Genomic DNA, 21,784 nt, shown 5'->3' on the forward strand with positions numbered 1-21,784 from the left:
ACTCCAGGCAGGCTCGGTGGGCACTTTTTTTCGGTCGTTTGATTTTTCTCTCTCGTATCGCCCGGGTTCCAAAAACATCAAGCCCGACTCTTTATCGCGCATTTTTGATCGTTCCTAACGCCCGTCTACTCCCGAGTGCATTTTACCCGAGACCCTATTTGTCTCCACACTCACATGGGAGGTCGAATCGAAGGTCAAGACGGCCTTAGAAGGGGTAACGCCTCCGCCCGGTTGCCCACCGAATCGTTTATTTGTGCCGGAGGGATTACGGTCTGACGTCATTCAGTGGGGGCATTGTACCAACGTGGCTTGTCATCCAGGAGTCAGTCGCACTAGTTTTTTGGTCAAGCAACGATTCTGGTGGCCACTTATGGCTCGCGATATTCACAGTTTTGTTTTGGCTTGCTCGGTTTGTGCCACTGGTAAGACTTCCAATCGACCCCCAGATGGGTTACTTCAACCGCTGCCTGTCCCTTCGAGACCCTGGTCCCATATTGCGCTAGATTTTATTACCGCCCTCTCAGGGTAACACGGTAGTTTTGACCTTACATGACTCGCTTACATGGCCTCCCGGTAGACGTGGTCTCCGACAGGGGACCCCAGTTTGTGTCCAAATTTTGGCGAGAATTTTGTAAGTTGCTGGGGGCGACTGTCAGTCTGTCCTCAGGGTTTCATCCCCAGAGCAATGGCCAAACCGAGAGAGCCAACCAAGATTTGGAGAGAGTGTTGCGATGTTTGGTCTCCAAGAATCCTTCCTCATGGAGCCAACAACTGTCAATGGTGGAGTACGCCCACAACGCGTTACCAGTGTCGTCCACTGGCCTGTCTCCGTTTGAGTGTAGTTTAGGTTACCAGCCACCAATTTTTCCTAGTCTGGAATCCAAGGTCGCGGTCCCCTCCGCTCACGCCTTCGTCCAGTGGTGTCACCGCACTTGGACTAGAGCCCGTGAGACTCTACTCCAAGTAGCGCACCAAGGCTAAATCCGATCGCCACCAGTCTAAGCCTCCCGTATACGTCGTTGGTCAAAAAGTGTAGCTTTCAACCAAGAACATTCCTCTCCGCTCCGTTTCTAATAAACTTGCTCCCAAATTCATTGGCCCGTTCACTGACACCAAGATCATTAGTCCGGTGGCAGTCCGCCTCAACCTTCCTCCGGCGTACAGGAGGATTCATCCCGTCTTTCATGTGTCTAAAGTCAAACCTGTGTTTCGTTCTCTTATTAATCCGCCAGTCCCGGTCAAACCTGGCATAAAAGTTGTTTAGGTCTCTGGTGAATGAGTTGGGGTCAGTGGGTGCAGGGGTGCTAGCTTTTGACGTGGTGCCAGTGAGTGTTTTAACTTTCTGAAATGCCTGTCTTGTGTTCATGCTGCTGAAATCCTGTTCTATTTTGGTCTTGTATGCTAGTTTAGCCTTTATTATTTCTTTTTTCACAGAACGGTTAATGTCTCTGAGTGAGAGCCAGTCTTTACGGTGAAATGCCTGTTGTTTCTCCTTGAGTTTGAGTTTTATTTGGTGAGTCATCCATGGTCTGGAGTTGGGATATTTTCTTACAGTTTTGACTGGGATGGTGGTTGCCATGCAGAACTTGATGTAGTCAGTTATGGCGTCGGTTTTTGTATCCAGGTCACCGTCAAAAAAACTCCAGTCAGTGCATAACCCTTTAGTTGTGCAGTTGCATCCTCTGACCACTTTGCGACGCTATAGGTGGCTGGTTTTTCCCTCTTCAGCAGTTGTTTGTATTGCGGAAGTAGGAAGACAATGTTGTGATCATCCGGGTGTAACGCTGCACTTCTGAGATCACGGGTAATCAGTAAAAGGATCACCATGGTCCACAGCACTTTTCGAAAGTAGTTTATGTTAGCCATGATGGTGAATAGACTCATAGGTAAAAAGAAAACGTAGACGAGACAAAGACTTGACAAACGCGCACTGGCGACGTGGAGTGTACAGACTGTGTTGTCGCAGCAGAGCATGCGCCAGACAGACATGAATGATTTACATTTAATGATTTATTATATATAATGGTTGGTATCATGGTATCTTCAATTAGTTGATTCACCGCGTCTCTGCTTCTCGACAGTTGATTCCACATATTTTGGTTTTCTTGTACAATCTGTTGTGGCAAAAATTCTATTAAACAATTATCACTGCGTAAGAGACACTTTGATTCGAATAGGGTATTATCACGCTGATACGTAGTACTTCTGCATTCAGTGATCTTTGTGCACTGTCACTTGGTACTTACTTACTTTTACTTCATTGATTATCTACTAATAATTAATGAAAATAAAAAATTTCCACCACAAATCGTATCCCTTGTCGGCACTCACCTTCGTAGTCGTAGATAAAGTTCTCGAAAAAGAAACTGTATCCCTTACGCCCAGGGCCGTAGCTAGAGGATTCGGGGCCCCCTGAAAAAATATTGATGTGGGCCCCCACCACCCTCCACCAATATCATGTACAATAGATGAACATGGAGGCCCACATAACAGAAGATGGTGATGTTGTTGTAAAACCTTTATTTTAAAAGTTAAATGTTTATATAAAAATTACAACTAATAAAAACTAACAAAAAAGCAAGAAATTGTTAAATAATAATAAAACCAATTTTTAAAAAGTAATATTTTTTCCCCCCATCAGTCTGTTATAATTCATAAATCAAAAAGTAAACATTTAAAAAATTGACAAGAATGCAGTCTAATTAAAAAAATAAAAGCATTCATTGTCTTATTTTTTAATAAAGATAATATGGAACTGGTAATATTATTAAATAAAGCGAATACATTTATTCATCCAAGTGCAGTGTGTTGTATTCGTGTTTTCTCGATGTTTTAAATATCATCAGCCGGCAGGTCAGATGCATAATGCAATGCGTCGTGACTCGTGTAATTTTTTTAAAACTCTAGTTACAATAGTGTAAAAAGACAGGAATTTAGACCACGTAATCATTCGGTCGATTGTGGCGCGCACCGATAATAAAAAATGACTGTACACGGCAGACTGTAGACGGAAGTTTTCTAATTCCCAGCGAAATAACAATATATAACCGGTCTTTAAGAACGTCTTGATCGACTGGGATACAACCACTCTCCTTGCCTCCCTCTCCGTCTTTTCCTGGCATTTCTGGTTCCCTGATTTGTTTTCTTTTCCCCGACATTTTTCAGTCAGTTAGTCTCCTGCTCTTCCACCAAGTTCATCGTTAACTTCAGGCTGCCGCCTCAACTCTGATTGTAGGCCGCTGTACGTGAGCTGTATCGTTCAGTTTCGTTCCGACAAACGGGGCACTACATTTTCTTTTGCTCAATATGTTCAACGTTAATAAAAGGTATCCAAGCAAAAAGTTCTCCACGCATTATCCTGCAGTTAATGAGAAAAGTGTAATTTATTGGCGCACTATTTATTGGTTCTGTTCACGAGCTGGGGCGGGACTTACAATTTTATTGGGTCCATCTGATGTTTGTCACTGACTCTGACTGAATAATTAATACATACTTTAGGTCGGACTAAACCATTTTTATGGAGGTAAGAGAATCAGATATTTGGAAAAATATTTACCCAAATTGCACGTTTTTGTGGTTTTCATTTAAATCTCAGGCATACAACTAATATAAATATTAGAATTATTCATACTACAGGGGCCTAAATAGTATAACTGCTGGATTTTGTGGGGCCCCCTGGGCAGCGGGGGCCCCTATAATTGTCACCACCTTTCACCCCACTAGCGACGGCCCTGCTTACGCCGGAAGTGGACATGCACAAAGTTGACAAATCCCACCCATGAAACCCGGAAGCGTGATAATCCCCTATTGTCTTTTAAAAGTATTATTTATTCTTGCAAGAATAGGGCAGAATGCAGATAAGAAACCCATATGGCATTCCTGTGCTAAATCTACTAATAATCAATGAAAATAAAAAATTTCCACCACAAATCATTTCAACATAATTCTTTTTCCTTGTACGGTTGATCCGAAATCTAATGGTCGATCCCGCATATTTCTCTTTTCTTGTACGATTTCTTCTTCATTTTCCAGCAGGATTTGCACCTGCCCACACGGCCAAAAGAACCAAAACCTGGTTCAATGACCATGGTATTCCTGTGTAATTACTGTGTGATTTCATGTAATATTCTAATTTTCTGGGATTTTGATTTTGTGGGTTTCATAAACTGTAAGCCATAATCATCAAAATTATAACAAATAAAAGCTTGAAATATCTCACTTTGCATGTAATGAGTCTATATAATATATTAGTTTCACCTGTTAAGTTGAATTCTTGAAATAAATCAACTTTTTGATGATATTCTAATTATATGACCAGCACCTGTATGTTTACATCAACAATGGAATTTTACCAGCATTCCAAATTCAGTTCCATGTAGTCATTTATAATTACCGGCAAAATTGATGACCATTTTCTATGAATTATAATCACTGCCTTCACTGTAATCTTGATTAGCCATTTTAATTGACTACAGCAATAAAAACATGAAAAAGACACTTAAAATATATAAGATAATTTGTTTTAAAGTTTAAAGTTTATTTATAGTGTGTTTTTTTTATAATACAAAATGCTTCTAAGCAGCTTTACAGTAATATACATGAAAACAGCATTGCAAGATTGATCAATCTGGATTTAATAATTTCAGCTATAACAACTTTAATTCCAGGTATTAAGGCTGTTTTACAGAACATAATACAGTGACATTATTAAGTCAATTCAGTTTAATTATTCAGTGATCTCATTCGATGGCATCAAGCACAGCTAAATAACTACATTTTACAGTATAATAACGGTCTTTAATCCCCCGCTGAGCAAGCCGGAGGCGACAGTGGCAAGGAACCAAAACTCTATCAGGTACTGGAGAAAAAACCTTGGGAGAAACCAGGCTCAGTCGGGGGGGCAGTTCTCCTCTGGCCTAAATGAACAAACACAATGGCCCTCATTTATCAAAAGTGCGTACACCAAATTTCCAGCGTACACCCAAAACCACGGTGACTTTGAGATTTATCAATATGGACGTTGGCGTACGGCACGCTCAAATCCTACGCCAGCTCAGGAGGTGGTGTACATGTACGCACATTTTGAGTTAGTGCGGAAATGTGCAGAAAAATAATTCCTAACACCACAAAATGCACTGACAAACTAAAAGATATGATATATTATGACCCACTGTAAAAAAAAAAAAAAAAAAAAACATAGTAATTATTTACTTCAGTGTTTATTTTTGTGCAACATGGACTTCAATGTTTAATTTGTGTGACTTTACCAAAGCATTTGATTTATAAGCGTATTCCTTCAGTTGCGAGCCTGTGCGCTTTACCCTGACGTTCCATGGTTTGGCCCGGCAGGTGCGCACGGACTGAGTTCGGTAACGAAAGGCTTTCAATGACCAACAAATAATTCAGACTGACAAAATAATAAAAAATACATTCTTCTTCTTTTAAATAATAATAATGACATTCTTCTTCTAAATAACAATAAGCGTCATTAATAATACAAATCTAATAATAAGAAGCATATTACAAATTGTCATGCAATTATTAATGTGAATGAATGGTAGGCCTACTCCACATCACATCATCATCATCACTATTGTACACACCAATACATGTAACGTGATTCGAAATTGAATGCTAATTCAGAAGACATGCTGTAAAATATTGCATTGTGATAGGTCATTTCGCCTCCACGTCAGAGAAGTTTCTCTTCTTTGCCGTCTTCCGTGTGTCCATGGCGTAAAATGAGGGCGTGGGGGAAGCGGAGACTTGGGCGTGTTATTCTAATGACGATCGTTTTTAGTCGCGGGATTTATCAAGGGCAGGTATTGCGTACACCTGGATTTCAAAGGTACGCACAGCTTCATAAATCAGGCGGTGAGAGGAGTGTAAGCATAATCTTACGCCAACATATACGCTTGTTTCTATGCAAGAATGATAAATGAGGGCCAATATGAGTGACTGAGTATTCCCAGCTACAGTATAAGTTAATGTTTTTTGAAGATTGAGGATTTTGATATATAGAGAGCTCAGAAATCAAGCAGAGATGCAAATAATATTTAACATGTGTAAACAATAGTCCCTAAAACAGCATCATGAGATAGCGAGCACCTCTCTAACCCCAGCTAACGTGTGTATTCTGACTGGAAAATCTTCACCAGGCTGGTCAGACGAGGGCCACTATAAGAACCCGACCCCTGACGTCCCCTGGACTTTTGCTGGGTTGAGGACTTGTCACAACTTGGGTATCTGACGAATCTCTCTCAGATATTTAAGAATGGACTGTATTCTATTTAAGGGTCTTGCAGCTGGTATGTTTGCATCCCAATCTTGGTTAGTGCATGTTCAGATGATATCTCCTGCTAAGAACATTGTTTCCAGATATTCAACCCTCCTCTGGTATACCGACTGGAGCTTTTGTCTGGATGTTTTAAAGCCGGACTAGGCCAGGACTTTTGTAGATATTGATGGAGGCAGAAGTACACATTTCCTATGAGCCACCAGAGTCCAGGATGTCATCAGTGTTCTGCAGAACGCAGGTATCTGGAGAAAGAGAGATATCAAAGACTTTAGTATATACAGAAAGACGGTGCACTCGTATTACTATGAACAAGAGAAAGTGCAACGTGCAATACGGCGGAATAACTCCCGCTTTTAAGTCATCGCGTCACTGCATCGCTTATCACTGCACATGTGCATTAGCTGGTCCAGCCTGAAAAATTCTGTTTTTTGTCATGATTCGAGCGTTTAGAAACAAAATTTATGAGACAGTTGTTGTCAGATTTCATTGGTGATTTCAAATATGTGACATTGGACCACAAAACCAGTCACATGGGTAAATTGTTTGAACTTGAGATTTATACATCATCTGAAAGCTGAATAAATATTCTTTCCATTGATGTGTGTTTTGTTAGGATATGTCAATAATTGGCCGAGATACAACTAGGCTATCTGAAAATCTGGAATCTGAGGGTGCAAAAAAAATCGAAATATTGAGAAAATCGCCTCTTAAAAATATCGAAAATCGAAATATCTTCTTTACTTAATATCCTAATGATTTTTGGCATAAAAGAAAAATCTATAATTTTGACCCATTCAATGTATTGTTGGCTATTGCCACAAATATAGCCGTGCGACTTGTGACTGGTTTTGTGATCCAGGGTCACATATGAAATTTAATCGTAAGCTTGGTGAACAGTTTTGGAGAATTTGATGTTTCCCCATTCAAAGAGATAGGAGCTGCACTTGCATGCCGGAGAGGCGTTTCAAAGATGGCCACCGGTAAAATGACTTTTAAAGGGATTTTGGTGATATCCTTCAAGGTTGTGTGCACTATAGCAGAGAAGACAGCCGGGGAATCTCTGAACCCTCTGAATCATATATTCTTTGCAGACAATCTTTTCAACCCATCCTACAACAATTAAAGCATTTTACTTTGGATTTTCTTATTTTGTGAATTTGAACTCTTTCCCCGCCATTGACGGGAATTTCCGTCATTTTTGAGAAAACGCATATAAATCCAAACTGACTGCTACCGAATGAAATGTCGACCCAGGAAGAGCTACAGGACTGAAAGCATTAGGGGTGTTGATGGACTCGATCTACTCCATCTGTGATTTTATCATCATTCTGAATCTGATCCAGATGTAGTCTTTGACAAAAGCACAATTTTCTCAGCTTTTTGCTCAAAATGTTGCCTTTTTAATAAAACTGGCCTTTTTTGTTTAAAAGCAGAGGGTCTGTTCTTTCTTTTGATATATTGCATGTTCAGATATTCATACAAAATACATACATTTTGTACAAAATTACGTCACACAAATTCATCCGTCGATTTCACTTAAAGTATCAAGGCCTTTAAAAGTAAAACTGATCATAGCCTACAGGAGCTGCCCTGGGACAATTCAACATGTTCCCTCCAAGTTTACATAAGTAGCCTACTAGTTTTCTGCAATGTTCTGTGGGGGGAAAAATTAATAACGCATTTACTGGATAGGAGAACATACATATAATTACACATACATAATTTAAAGGGCAACTATTTCAACTAGAGATGTTCCGATACCCTTTTTCCTGGAAGGGTATCGGCCGATACAGAGTACTGATCCGATACCTGGGTGTGTATCTATACAGCTGCAATTCATACTAGCCCTGTATGAATTGATAGAATTATTTTATGGCGTGTTTCAGACTTATCCCTTAATAAAACATGAACAAATACAGTGAACTAGAGTATTTTTATTATCTGACATACATTTCACAGCAATATATTATTTATTTTTCTTAAGTGAAAACTTAAGATGCAGCCACACATCTAATTCTTTAAACTGAAAAAGGTATTTTAGATTTACAATATAACTGTATAAAAAAGTGCAACAAATAAATCTAGGAATCTAAAAAAATGATATATGAATAATATAAAGAAAATAACCTCTTTATAACTTAAAGTCCAGAAACAATTTTGTTAAATACACGGCATTTCAGTTTTGACAGCGGCTGGTCATCCAGAACAATAAACTCGATAATTTTGTCGGTTATATTACTCGCTCGTTGGCTGTCTTTTGAAAACGTTTCTCTTCGTTTGAATGAAGCTTCCAGAGATTGTTGATTCTGGCGCGGCTCATCCTTCTCTGCCCTTGCCATCGTGTTCTGCGGGGTGACGCGTCTTCAAATGCTTTATTAAGTTTTGAAGCTGCTAATCTTGTGCCACCCCTCGAAATTGCAGTATAGCATATAAGACGTGGCTGTTTTACTGGCTGGTTGGTCCAGTCTTAAATACTGCCAAACAGCGGACATACTGCTAGCGCACGCTTTCTTCTTCGCTGCTCTAAACAGTGGTTACTTGTGGCAACAGCACAACTTCCTGTGTCGCCACAAGCAACCACTGTTTAGAGCAGCAAAGAAGAATTGATCTCCGAATTGCAGCGTTAAGCAAAGCTGGCGTGCATAACTAGTTATTGTTTAAGAAAAGGGTATCGGATCGGTCCATGGGTAGAAGTACTCGCCGATACCGATGCCAGAATTTTTATTGGTATCGGCGGCATTTCCGATACTAGTATCGGAATCGGAACAACTCTAGTTTCAACTGTCGTGATATGGAACTACAGGTTGTGTGAGTCGCGCAACGGTGACGTCAGTGGGGCGCCTCCGCAAGTGTGACTATGCATGTGACTGTGTTATGCTCAGTAGCTTAGCTGTAGCAATGAAAGTCAGTTAATAAAACAGTTCATTCCCAGCAATACGACTCGGTTCCTCTTTCATTTAAAAGCATCGACACATGACATGGTGTCAGAAGTGGCCGACTTCACGCTCTGAATATAAGATATGGCGAAGCTCGGACCTCCGGAATCTTTTGACTTCACGCGGCCGGCGGAATGGCCGATGTGGCGCCGACGTTTCGACCGCTTTCGGGTGGCGTCAAAGTTGGACAAAGATAGCGGTGAAGTGCAGGTAAACACGCTTCTCTACGCAATGGGGAGAGAGGCGGAAGCGATTTATGATTCCTTTGTGTACGATGACGGCGGTGAGGATGACGAGCAGTGGCGGTTCTAGCCCATTTCAACTGGGGGGGCCAAGCTGGGGCCAGTTGTACTGTTAGAGGGGCCAGTTACATTTAGACCTTATTGTTGTCATATCATTTTCTGCACTGCTGCAGGCATTAACAGGCAAAATACCGTGTTTATAATCATTCAACAATGTATTTGCATTTCCATTATATTTTTACATTTGCATTACATATTCAGTATTAGTCACAGTAACTGTAATAGACATGATGTCCTTCTTTCTCTTCATTTTGAGAACTATAGAGCAAAAGCAATGGGGACCAAGAAGCTTATTAATTCATTTACTGAAAATAACTGACTTGATATGTCTAACCGTTTACAGGGTTCCTGCACACTTTTTAAAGTCAAATTTAAGGCTTTTTAAGACCTAAAGAAATCAAAATTAATACCGTACATTAGGGGTGTGCAATATTGACAAAAATATATTTCAATATTTTCAACATTTTGTTAATAATTAGATAATATTTTACTGATTGTGTTTTTGTGCTGGTGCCATGGCTGGTTTAGGCCTGTTGTTGACAGCTGACTCACGAAGATATTACTTTTTTTCATATTCTATGCAGTGGTCAGTTCACAGCAGTGACAGAAATACATTTTTTAATTAAGAGGCAATATTTGCCACCTTAAATTGATTTCCAGGGGCATTTTCACCTATATATGGACATTTTTTCTAAACTTATTTAGAGTTATGCATCACCTTTTATGTCAAATACTCAGAGGCGGACAGAGTACAGAGCTTTGTTACTTGAGTAAAAGTACAAATACCCCTTGCTAAATTTTACTCAAGTACAAGTAAAAGTACTACATTCAGATGTCTACTTAAGTAAAAGTACTAAAGTACTTGTTTTTAAAAGTACTTGAGTATCAAGAGTACAAGAGTAGATTTTCTAAATATTGCATTACTAATCTACTGCCACAGTGCTTACATTTATGCACAGAAACGTCCTACATGGAGTTATGAAAAATGTTAATGTTAATACCTTGGAGAATGTAAAAGGAATTGAAAGTAAAATCAAGTCATTTTCATCTTTTTACCATGTTGCTTTATTTTATTTAATTACATTTTTGGGGGGTCCCATCTTTAAATGCGGGGACAACACACACACACACAGACACACACACACACCACATGTAAGGGTGGCGCTGCCAATAAAGCACCTAAAAGCTGTCACAAAGAACCGGCAAAAGGAATGATTATGAATATGTAAAATATAGCAAGGAGATATTTTAATTGTTTATTAATAAACAGTTGTTAATAAACAAGAGTTTTCTTTGTCAGTGTCGGCTAGATGAAGTTGACGATGCTGACTCGCGATCTTCAGTAGTGAACGCGCCAGAGAGAAATGCACATTTCATACAGATTACATAAGCAGAGAGCAATCTGTAGTCTGTTTTCTTTCGTTTTGAATTTTTCTGTTTAAAAGTAGACATGTCTGTGAGAGGCAAGTAGGCTACCTTATACACTGAGTTTCAGTTCATTTATGAGACGAGATCCAGTTCACGTGCCGGCGCCTCCGTTTCTTATCTATCGTCTGCTATTTACTTCTTATTTATTAAACCCAGGCAATTGGTTGATGAAACATTGATTAAAATTAAGATACAATTAATGCAAAACGAAATTCAGGTTAAAGAAAGGTTTTGTGTTTTCTGTTTGATGTCTCTGTGAAAGTTTTAAAGCATTTTTTATGCCGCTTTCAGAGCGCTCACGTCCGTAACGGAGAACATGTCCATAACATTGTTTTTTCCTCATAAATGCAAACCCGAAAAATAAAATAAAACAAAATTAATATTTTATGTACTGTGGAGACTGAGCGCCAACCCTTCTTCATTCGCTGGGTAGTAACCTACTTTGGTTTGCGCAGTGTAATTCACATAATCAGTAAAAATATATTTTGCCTCCTAAAGTTTTTTTTTAAGAAATCAGAAATCCCTCGTGGCTACGCCACTGCCACATTTGAACCTGACTGTGTTAAACACACCACATACTCAAGAACATCAAACCAAATGCTTGGCTTACATTAATGTGTAATATAAAATCTGACCATGGAGTTGACTTTGGCGGAAAGCTGAAAGTGATTGCTGATAGGCTGTCCCAATCAGTGGCGCCTGCACAATCCAATCACGTTTGAGAAGGAAACAACAAATTGAGGGTTTCCGAGATTGTTCTTTTTTTTTTACTTTTTTTTTTTTTTACTCGGGTACTCACGGTTATGGATAGAAATGTATTGGAGTAAAGAGTACAATATTTGCCTCTCAAATGTACTTGAGTAAAGTCATGAGTACTCCCCAAAAATGATACTCGAGTAAAGTACAGATCCCTCAAAATTGTACTTAAGTACTGTACTCAAGTAAATGTACTCCAATACTGTCCGGCTTCAAATTATACAGTAATTATACTTATTTATACAATAATACTTAATTATGCAATAATTATACAGTACCACTGTTACCAGTCAAATTAATTAATTCAATCAAAATCCATCTTTGCAGTGCATAGGTGACACAGAAGTGTCATTAATATATTTACACTCCATTTACAATTGCATAAAAAAAGCTATGAGATTTTTTTTAAATCAATATTTAAAAATGCAATTATTTCTAATTTTAACGTTTTAATTAAAGGATACTTTAAATATGAAACTAAAACCGCCAGTAGGCGGCGGCAAGTCCCTGTAAGAGGGATTCATTCATTCAAACGATTTGTTCAAACGGCTGATTTATTCGGGAAAGAAGCAAGTGATTCGTTCAAAACGCGGATTTCAGTCAATAAATCATTGCTGTGTTGCATTGAGACTCACTACGGTTTCATTATGAAATTCTAGTCGGCGAAATAAAGGGAAAACAAACAATATTGACAATATTGTGTCTAAAAAGTAACTCCCAATGTTAACTTATTGTTAATTTAACTGTTGTATAACATAAATATCACAGTTGCAATTGTGCACGGGAAAACGGCACTCTTGCTGATGCGATATTCTAATATAAGAACATAATATGATATAAATATAAGACAAAAATAATTTGGGGACATATAGCCTACCTATGAACTGCACATAGCAGTGAAAGGACGATAGACAAATGCTATGTCAGCTCACAGTGCCTCGTACATAGTTAAAACAATGATTACAATATCATAATAGACAATACACATCGCACACCCCATACGCACATAAAGAATGAACTTACAACTGAACTGATTTACCAACTTTCTTCTTCTCTCCTCTCTCGCGTGCAGGAGACAGGCGTTATTCTGCCGCGATTCCCGCGAATGTGATGCGAATTGTCACGTGAAAATGCAAATCCACAAAGATAGAAAAATAAAAAATAATACGCATACGATAGCAAAAAACAGTTTTGTAAAAATTATTTCAAACTCCACATTTAGGGGGGCCACAAGGGGGGCCAAGCTTTTTGTCACAGGGGCACGGGCCCCCCTGGCCCCCCCTCTAGAACCGCCACTGATGACGAGGGAGAGGAAAGAGGTAGACCGGAGTTGGAATATGACACGGTGATAGCCAAATTCTCCGATCATTTTGTGCCGAAGAGAAACGTGATCCATGAAAGAGCATGTTTTCACAAGAGAGCACAAAAGCCCGGTGAGTCAGTAGAGGCTTTTGTGAGAAGTTTATACGAACTGGCACAGTACTGTGAGTTTGGGCACACTAAAGATGAGCAAATCAGGGACAGAATAGTTATCGGTATATCTGACAACGATGTATCACAGAAGTTACAGCTCGAGCCGGAACTCTCCGAATGTGAGCCTGCGCTCGGAGTGTGCAGTAGACGCCATGAGACAGGGGAGGCGGCAGTTCCATGGCAGAAGGAGCAGCAACGATGGACAATGGCAGAAAAAACAGGAACACAGTGAGTCAAAACAGCATCCTACCTGTCCCCGCTGTAACAGACAACATGGTAAAATACATCCTTGCCCAGCCAAGAATAAAAAGTGCCGAAGGTGTAATAAAATGGGACATTTTGAGGCAGCTTGTCAGACGAGGATGCTGAAAGAGGTGGTTACAATGCCGAGCAGCACCACTAACTCAGATGAGATGTTTTTCCTTGGAGAAGTTACTGAACATGTGTCAGACATAAAGGATCAACCTGATTCAGAGAATAAGTGGCTCGTTGACTTACCTGTTAATGGCAGCACTGTGAAATTCAAAATAGACACTGGGGCCGACATCAGCGTTATGTCACAGGCTGCATTCATGGGACTGCCACAGCGCTCCCGTCTGGTCACTGCAACGAAAGGACCCATCACCAGCCCCGGCGGCGAAGTAAAGAGTATTGGCAAGTTCCTGGCAACAAGTGAGTACAAAGGAGAAAAGTACAGATTCTGGATAACTGTAATTAAAGGGCCATACTCTCACAACCTCCTGGGACGGAGTGTTGCCACAAGAATGGGACTGGTCATGAGAGTAGACGGGATGGACACTGTAATGTTAAGTCAGGTGTTTGGGGATATTGGTTTGCTCAAGTGCGACCCCGTAAAAATCGAACTTAAAGCTGACTGTGAGCCCTACTCACTGACGACGCCACGTCGCATCCCGTTCCCCCTCCTGGCTAAAGTGGAGGCTGAACTTAAACGCATGCTGGCCCTGGGCATAATCGAGGAGGTTACAGTGCCTTCTGACTGGTGTGCCCCGATGGTTCCAGTAGTGAAGAAGAACAAGGAGCAAGTGCGAGTGTGTGTCGATCTAAAACGCTTAAATAAGGCGGTTAAGCGAGAGAGGTACATCATGCCAACATTGGAGGATATTGCTCCCAAGCTAGCCGGAGCTAAAGTGTTCTCTACCCTTGACGCCTCCTGCGGATTTTGGCAGATCCCCTTGGATGCTGCAAGCCAAAAGCTGACAACCTTCATCACACCAATGGGGAGATTCTGTTTCCAACGGCTACCATTTGGGATAACATCGGCTCCAGAAATCTTCCAACGACAGATGTCGACACTGTTAAAGGGTCATGATGGAGTTGTTGTAGTAATGGACGACATACTGGTTTATGGAGCAACAAGGGAAGAACATGACACCCGTCTTGATGCGGTGCTGATGACCATAAAGGACAGTGGTTTAAAGTTGAACAAGGCTAAGTGTCATTTCGGCAAAACAGAAATAAAGTACTTTGGCCACCTCATAAGTGCAGAAGGCATGAGACCGGACACTGATAAAGTTAAAGCCATCACACAGATGCCAAGCCCAACCAATGTTACGGAGCTTAAACAGGTTCTGGGTCTTGTCAACTATGTCGGAAAGTTCCTGCCTGGCCTCTCCTCACAGGTGCATCCCATCACTGCCCTGCTCAGGAAAGAAAGTGAGTGGGTGTGGAGTGATGTTCAAGAAGCGGCGTTTGAGAAAGTGAAAGCTATGCTCGCGTCAGCACCAGCACTTGCATATTATGATGTTAACCGCAGGACTGTCATCAGCGCCGATGCGAGCAGCTACGGATTAGGTGCGGCATTATTGCAGGAACAGGAGGGTGTGTTAAAGCCAGTTGCATTCTGCTCCCGGACATTGTCAGATGCAGAGAAGAGATACTCCCAGATTGAAAAGGAGTGTCTTGCAGGGGTGTGGGCATGTGAGCGTTTCGCTCGCTATGTGCAAGGCATGGAAAACTTCCTTTTGCAAACAGACCACAAACCACTGGTACCCCTCATAAATACATACGACCTGGACAAAGCCCCTCCAAGGTGCCAAAGACTCCTAATGCGCCTACTGAGATTCAATGTTGTGGCGGAGCACGTCCCGGGGAAGCAGCTTATCATAGCCGATGCTCTCTCTAGGAGCCCACTGACTGACAGCGGTGATGAACACACTGACCAGGACGTTCAAGCATATGTGGAGTCAGTGGTAGAAAATGCGCCTGTTTCATCGGATAAACTTGGCAAAATCCGCTCCGCTACACTAGAGGATGAAGAGCTGAAAAAGATTGTGCAGTTCATTAGGAACGGATGGCCACCAAAGACATCGCTGTTTCCATCCCTGCATGGATATTATTCTGCCAGAGCTCACCTCTCTGAGACCGATGGACTAGTGTTGTATCAAGATAGACTGGTTATCCCAACTACACTTAGGTCAGAAGTGCTCAAACAGCTACACGAGGGACACCAAGGCCTAACAAGGTGTCGTGTTCAAACTAGGATGTCAGTATGGTGGCCTCGTATCAGTGCAGAGATCACAACGACAGTGTCAACATGTAAGTTCTGCATTGAAAATAGACGCACTCAAAGACGGGAACCGCTCCTCACCACACCTTTACCTGGGGGACCCTGGCAGCGCATTGCTGCTGATTTGTGTGAGCTAGAAAGACAGAATTATCTCATTGTGACTGATTATTATTCCAGGGACATTGAAATTTCCCACCTGTCTTCAACATCCAGCCACCAGGTCATTACCAGGCTCAAAGGCATGTTTGCAAGATGGGGGATACCGCTGGAGCTGGTGAGCGACAATGCCACACAATTCACCTCGGGTGAGTTTCAAGACTTCTGCCAAAGCTATGGGTTTGCGCATACGACTACCAGCCCTCATTACCCCCAAGCAAATGGTGCTGTCGAGAGAGCTGTGCAGACTGCTAAGCGCATCCTAAAGCAGCCTGATCCATATCTTGCTCTAATGTGTTACAGAGCCACCCCTAGTGCTGTTACGGGGGCGAGCCCAGCTTTACTTATGGCTGGAAGAGACATTAGGACCACACTTCCTATGTTGGAGGGAAAACTACAAGCTTCTCCTGTGGACAGACATCAAATCCAGCAGAAGGATGCTCAGACTAAATCAGCCTACCGGTTTTTCCACGATCGCCGTCATTCTGCTCTGCCACTTCCTGAACTCCAATCTGGGCAGGCCGTTAGAGTGAAATTGGATGGAGAAAAGGGGTGGAAAAGGTCCGCTAAAGTCATTAGCAAGTGCAGTGAGCCCCGGTCTTACATCGTGAAGACAGACAACGGTGCAGTGCTGCGACGCAATAGAAGACATCTGCAGGCAGTCCCGGAGCTTGCTGACTCTCCAGACCAGCAGCAGCAGTCGGAGGGATCTCCGCTGCAGCTGCCCAGCAGCCCTCCTTCTGTGGCTAGACCCAGTCATGGTGACCCTGCTTCTGTCCAGAGACTGAAAGATTCACCTGTGGTGTGTTCACCACACCAGCCGTCCTCTCAGAGAACTGTTCAAGTGACATCCAGAGGTCGTGAGGTCAGAGTACCTCTCAGATATAGAGACACTTAAATACTTATTGATACTTATCTTCACACTGTTTCCTCAGTATTTCTGTTTTGAGTGATAAGTACAGTTAATAAAGCTACATTATGTTTCCGAGTTATGTTCCATAGGAATAGATTGTTATGTTTAGGAAAGATCCGATAATTGATAGGATAAATGGGAATTAAGTGCCTGAGATCATAATAAGTAATGCTGATGTAATTCATCAACCACCCAGAGACTGTTATGTTCATGTTTATCTTTATTTGATGTAGTACATCTTGTTTAACTCTTGAAGCTTTAACCTTTGAAAAGGGGGAGATGTCGTGATATGGAACTACAGGTTGTGTGAGTCGCGCAACGGTGACGTCAGTGGGGCGCCTCCGCAAGTGTGACTATGCATGTGACTGTGTTATGCTCAGTAGCTTAGCTGTAGCAATGAAAGTCAGTTAATAAAACAGTTCATTCCCAGCAATACGACTCGGTTCCTCTTTCATTTAAAAGCATCGACACATGACATCAACTTAATAAAACCGTTTAGAAATCATTCGGATGGTTAAATAACCGGTTCTGGTGAAAATGGTGACTTTCCCCCCAGTATTCCCAGGAGGAAAACCAAACTTGCAACATTGGGACTAACGTCCCTGTAAGTTGGAAATAGGAAGTCTTGCGAGAAGCGAGAACGAGCGAGAAACACAAACTGCTTTACGGCAATTCGACAAACACACACGTCCCCCTCAATACCGGTTAGCCACGCTGGCTAGCTTTCAGAACAATCGACGATGGATCATTCTTCAGATGTTCCAGCGAAAAGACCAAAGAGACTGTTCTCGGCGGAGGAGGGTGCCGCAAATGAGTTGTTGTTTTTTAACAAAAATGGCATATGGCTGCATTGATTTAAAGTCCCTAGGTAAAAAGCTCTCACTGACCCATGAATGAGGATTGACTAAGACGACTTCTCGATGACTCTTTCTGTCCTCTTGGAGACGATCTCGCCCCAGTTGGCCGTCTTTCTGATATGAAGCACCTGAAAAACAGATTAGAGAATGGATAGAAATGTGGTTTCTAATATATATATATATATTAGGGGTGTAACGATACACGTATTCGTATTGAACCGTTCGGTACGAGGCTTTCGGTTCGGTTTTCGGTACGCATTTTTAAACCGAACGGTTCGTTGGGCCATTTTTCCTGCCGACCAAAATTTCGTTATTTCAAAAGTAGGCGCGTAACGCGTGGCAAGCGCGCTCATAATGTAAGAGACGCTGGCGTGGTGGTTGACGGACCGTTAATCAGTGGACCAATGCAGCGCGAGCCGATCTTGATCAAGCAGCACTGTTACTACACAGCCAAATCCAGTAAAGAAAACATTTGAATTCGCCACTGAAGTAATACCATCGCTGCGAGATCTAGTGAGAAACATTCACATTTCTCCGTTATTAACGGATTAAACAGCGCTGACGTGGAAACCAGGAAGAAACATTTTGCCATGAATGAACTATCCAGTGTCCACAGATCAGCAACATTCACCATGGGTTTACTGGAGTAACACTACTAACTGTAACCATGGGAGTTTGGCAGGAATAGTAGGCTATAATGCTTTCAAATAAAATCACGTCGGTTTTATTTTGACATTATGAATACAATTGCTGCCCTCAAATGTTAATCTGAACTAAAATAAACCTTTGTTTATAACTACTACAATATTACATTTCATTTTGTCCAAGGAGCTGTTTTGTTTTATAAGCTCCTAAGAAAAGTCAAGTACAGCTCCATCATTGCTCAAAGTTAAAAAATATCATACTTTATGATGTTAGTTTTAATAAAAATATAATTAAAAAAATTAAATCAAGGAAATTTCTCTGGCATTTCTTTCTTTTTGCTGTATCGGAAACGTACCGAATCGTACCGAACCGAACCGTGACACAAGTGTATCGTATCTAACCGAACCGTGAATTTTGTGAACCGTTACACCCCTAATATATATATATATATATATATATATATATATATATATAGAGAGAGAGAGAGAGAGAGAGAGAGAGAGAGAGAGAGAGAGAGAGAGAGAGAGAGAAGTGACAACAAAACCTTACCTTTGAATGATTTGTAGTGTACAGGCTTCCTCCTCTTCATACTGTAGGTTAAACTTTAAAGCAAGCCCTGTCTCAAAGATTGGTTGGAAGTCCTCACACATGACCCAGGGTGGGCGACTCTGGCCCTCGAGTTCAGCTGTCCTGCAGAGTTTAACTCCAACACTAATCAAACACACCTGAAAGTTTTCAGGATTACTCAAATTGTTTGATTAGGGATGGAGCTAAACTCCTCAGGACAGCTGATCTCGAGGGCCAGAGTCTCCCACACTGCTCAAGGCTGAGCATCCAGCGTCCAACAGTCACATGCTTTGTACAACCTGAAATTTAAAAACTATATATTATATACAATAAAATAAAATAAAATAAAATTATATACAATATTTCAATTCACTGAATACCGTGAGGGGTCAGGGGTTGGATGAGGTCCCTCTTGACATCTTTGGTAGACAAGTGTGGGTCACAGACAATAAAACTGTAACTGTAGTTTCATGAGATGATTTTAAGATGGCACCAAATCAATGTTATATAAATGAAGAAAAAAGAAAAGCGTACCTAGATGAAGTGGACCATCAGCAACTGGATAACACGGAGAGCCACTCCAAGGATCCTTTCCTTGGGAGGAGATCTGGACATCTTTGCTGGTCATTCAAGGGTTTGATTTAACTCGCACTACTAAAGTTATCCTGTTATATCATATTATAAAAAAAGTAAAGTCACTGTACACAACAAGAAAAAAGACATTGCATGGCCAGGAATGAAAGAGTTTGCAGTCAAATGCAATTTCACTTATATTCTACATCCATACCATTGAAATGGATAACACAGATACTGAGGCAAACCACAATAAACACCGACTGCCATCCAAACATCTTGAGTTACGGCAGAAGGACCGCATCACTGCCATTAGGAGGACATTTTCAATCTGAAATGTTGTCAATCTCAATGGCCCAAGAACATTCAGGCAATGAAACTTTCTAGAAATCCAGCTGTAAAACATCCCACACACTCCTCATAGGCATCTCCGGAAGATGTTAAATGAATTTGCATGTTCTAAGACTAAATAATCTGAAGGATCTTTTATCTTCCATTTAATTTAATTATGCCAGTCACATTAAAGTTTGTTTGAATAGCTGTAGTTTCTGATGCCCGAGTCCCTTCAAAGTTTCCACTCAGATATACGAATTAAAGACAACCACCGTCAACTGGATCGCACTAGAGAAGTGTCACACAAAGCAACAAGTAAAATAAAACACAATATAAAGAATGCTACCATGTTTATTTTTTTATTTGTTACATTCAAGGTAATTATAAAAGAAAGAACAATTAATTAAGATGCTGTCATGGTCCCATCATAAATCTGATCATTGGCCCACATTGGCCTCGGTCCACATCAGGCGTGACTGCTGTACAATCGCTTTCCCATTTCTGTCGGCTGTACAACCATACGGGGTGGGGGGGTACCCTGGACTTTGAAGCAACAAGGCATGTGGTCTTTGCTCCATCATCAGCTTCTCGCACCAGGTTGTAGGCGACAGTCGCTTCGACTCGCTTGCATTACAAAATACATGAAGATGTTGTGCATCATGTCTGTGGACAGATTTTATTCCATACCAATGAGGAATGCATATGTGGTGGATCTGTGGATGTTCTGAACACCATTCTTGTGCAAGATCTGTGGGCAGCTCCTCATCCCAGCCAAGGCCTCGTATCCACATCTCTTGGAAAAGGCATTTCATTCGCACAAGAAAGCCTATTGGGTTGAATATGCAAGCAGAGAGCTTTAGAAGACTTCTTATAGTATTCTCTCTTTTAGCGACAGCATCCAGCAACGCAGTCAGGTCAAAGACGAATTTATCTGTTTTAGTTCTCCATACCAAGCCTAGTACCGTCAGCACTGATCCATGCGTTTCTGTCTCCTCTGCAGGTTCACTCATTTGCACCAGTAGTAATGGAGAATGTATTTTCGACATCACTTGCACTTGAGATTAAGGTCAGGTCACCATGGCAGCTCAACTTCATATCGCTTTATATCTGCTGTATGGTAATGCCAAAGAACTCTATTTCCCAGAAGGCTTTCAGACGTTCTGAGACCAGCGTGTCTCCATTAATTTGTACGAGCATGCATGCGGTGTCATAAACACTGGGCATTGTGACTGGGCCCTGCACTGACCATCCAAAAATGCTCTCAATGGCCACAAGTGCATCTGTGATTCTTTCCACTTGGCCTGGCACCATCCGCCAGTAATAGTCTGCACCAATCAGCATCGACAACTCTGTATCACATGGGGTCTGGGCAGTCTGGCAAAGGTCTCGTGGTGGAACATAAATCACTCCGTTTTCTGAGTAGTCTTTCAATTCGCTCTGCCATTTTTGATGTTGCCAGCTAGTTATCCCAGGTTTCGGCACCAAAGAATTGTCGTGTCTTTTATTCTTAGCAAGCAGTAACCACTCAGACAACTGACGACTTGAATTAAAGTAAAACAAACTGTTTACTGAAGTTTATGAAAAGGATTACACATAGATGCAGCGCACTCACATCGAATCAAACCCATTTTCTTCTATTTTTCTTTCTGCGCGCTCTTGCCCACTACGCATTATGGGTAGACTTTTCTTAAAGCTGAACAATCTATCTAATAAATGACAATTTAAACTGTTTCTGTTATTATTAAAGAGAATTAATTAAACATTTATATTCTAATTAATTAACAACAGGCATGCATGTCAAGCGTGGCTGCTGTACAATCGCTTTCCCATTTCCGTTGCATGCAAAACAGGGAGTTTACATAAAAATGTTGTTGCTTCATTGTGTTAAAAATCATGTTAGAATCACTTTCCGATTTCTGAAACCAAAATCTAAAAATTTCTGAAAATCTGAACCAAGTTGAACATGCAGCTGAACCCAGTTTTCGCAAGTCGAATATATCTGTACCAATCCGGTACATAG

Source organism: Rhinichthys klamathensis, unplaced genomic scaffold, assembly GCF_029890125.1.
Source record: "Rhinichthys klamathensis goyatoka isolate OS25496 unplaced genomic scaffold, OSU_Roscu_1.1 h1tg000514l_1, whole genome shotgun sequence".
In the NCBI taxonomy this organism is placed as follows: domain Eukaryota; kingdom Metazoa; phylum Chordata; class Actinopteri; order Cypriniformes; family Leuciscidae; genus Rhinichthys; species Rhinichthys klamathensis.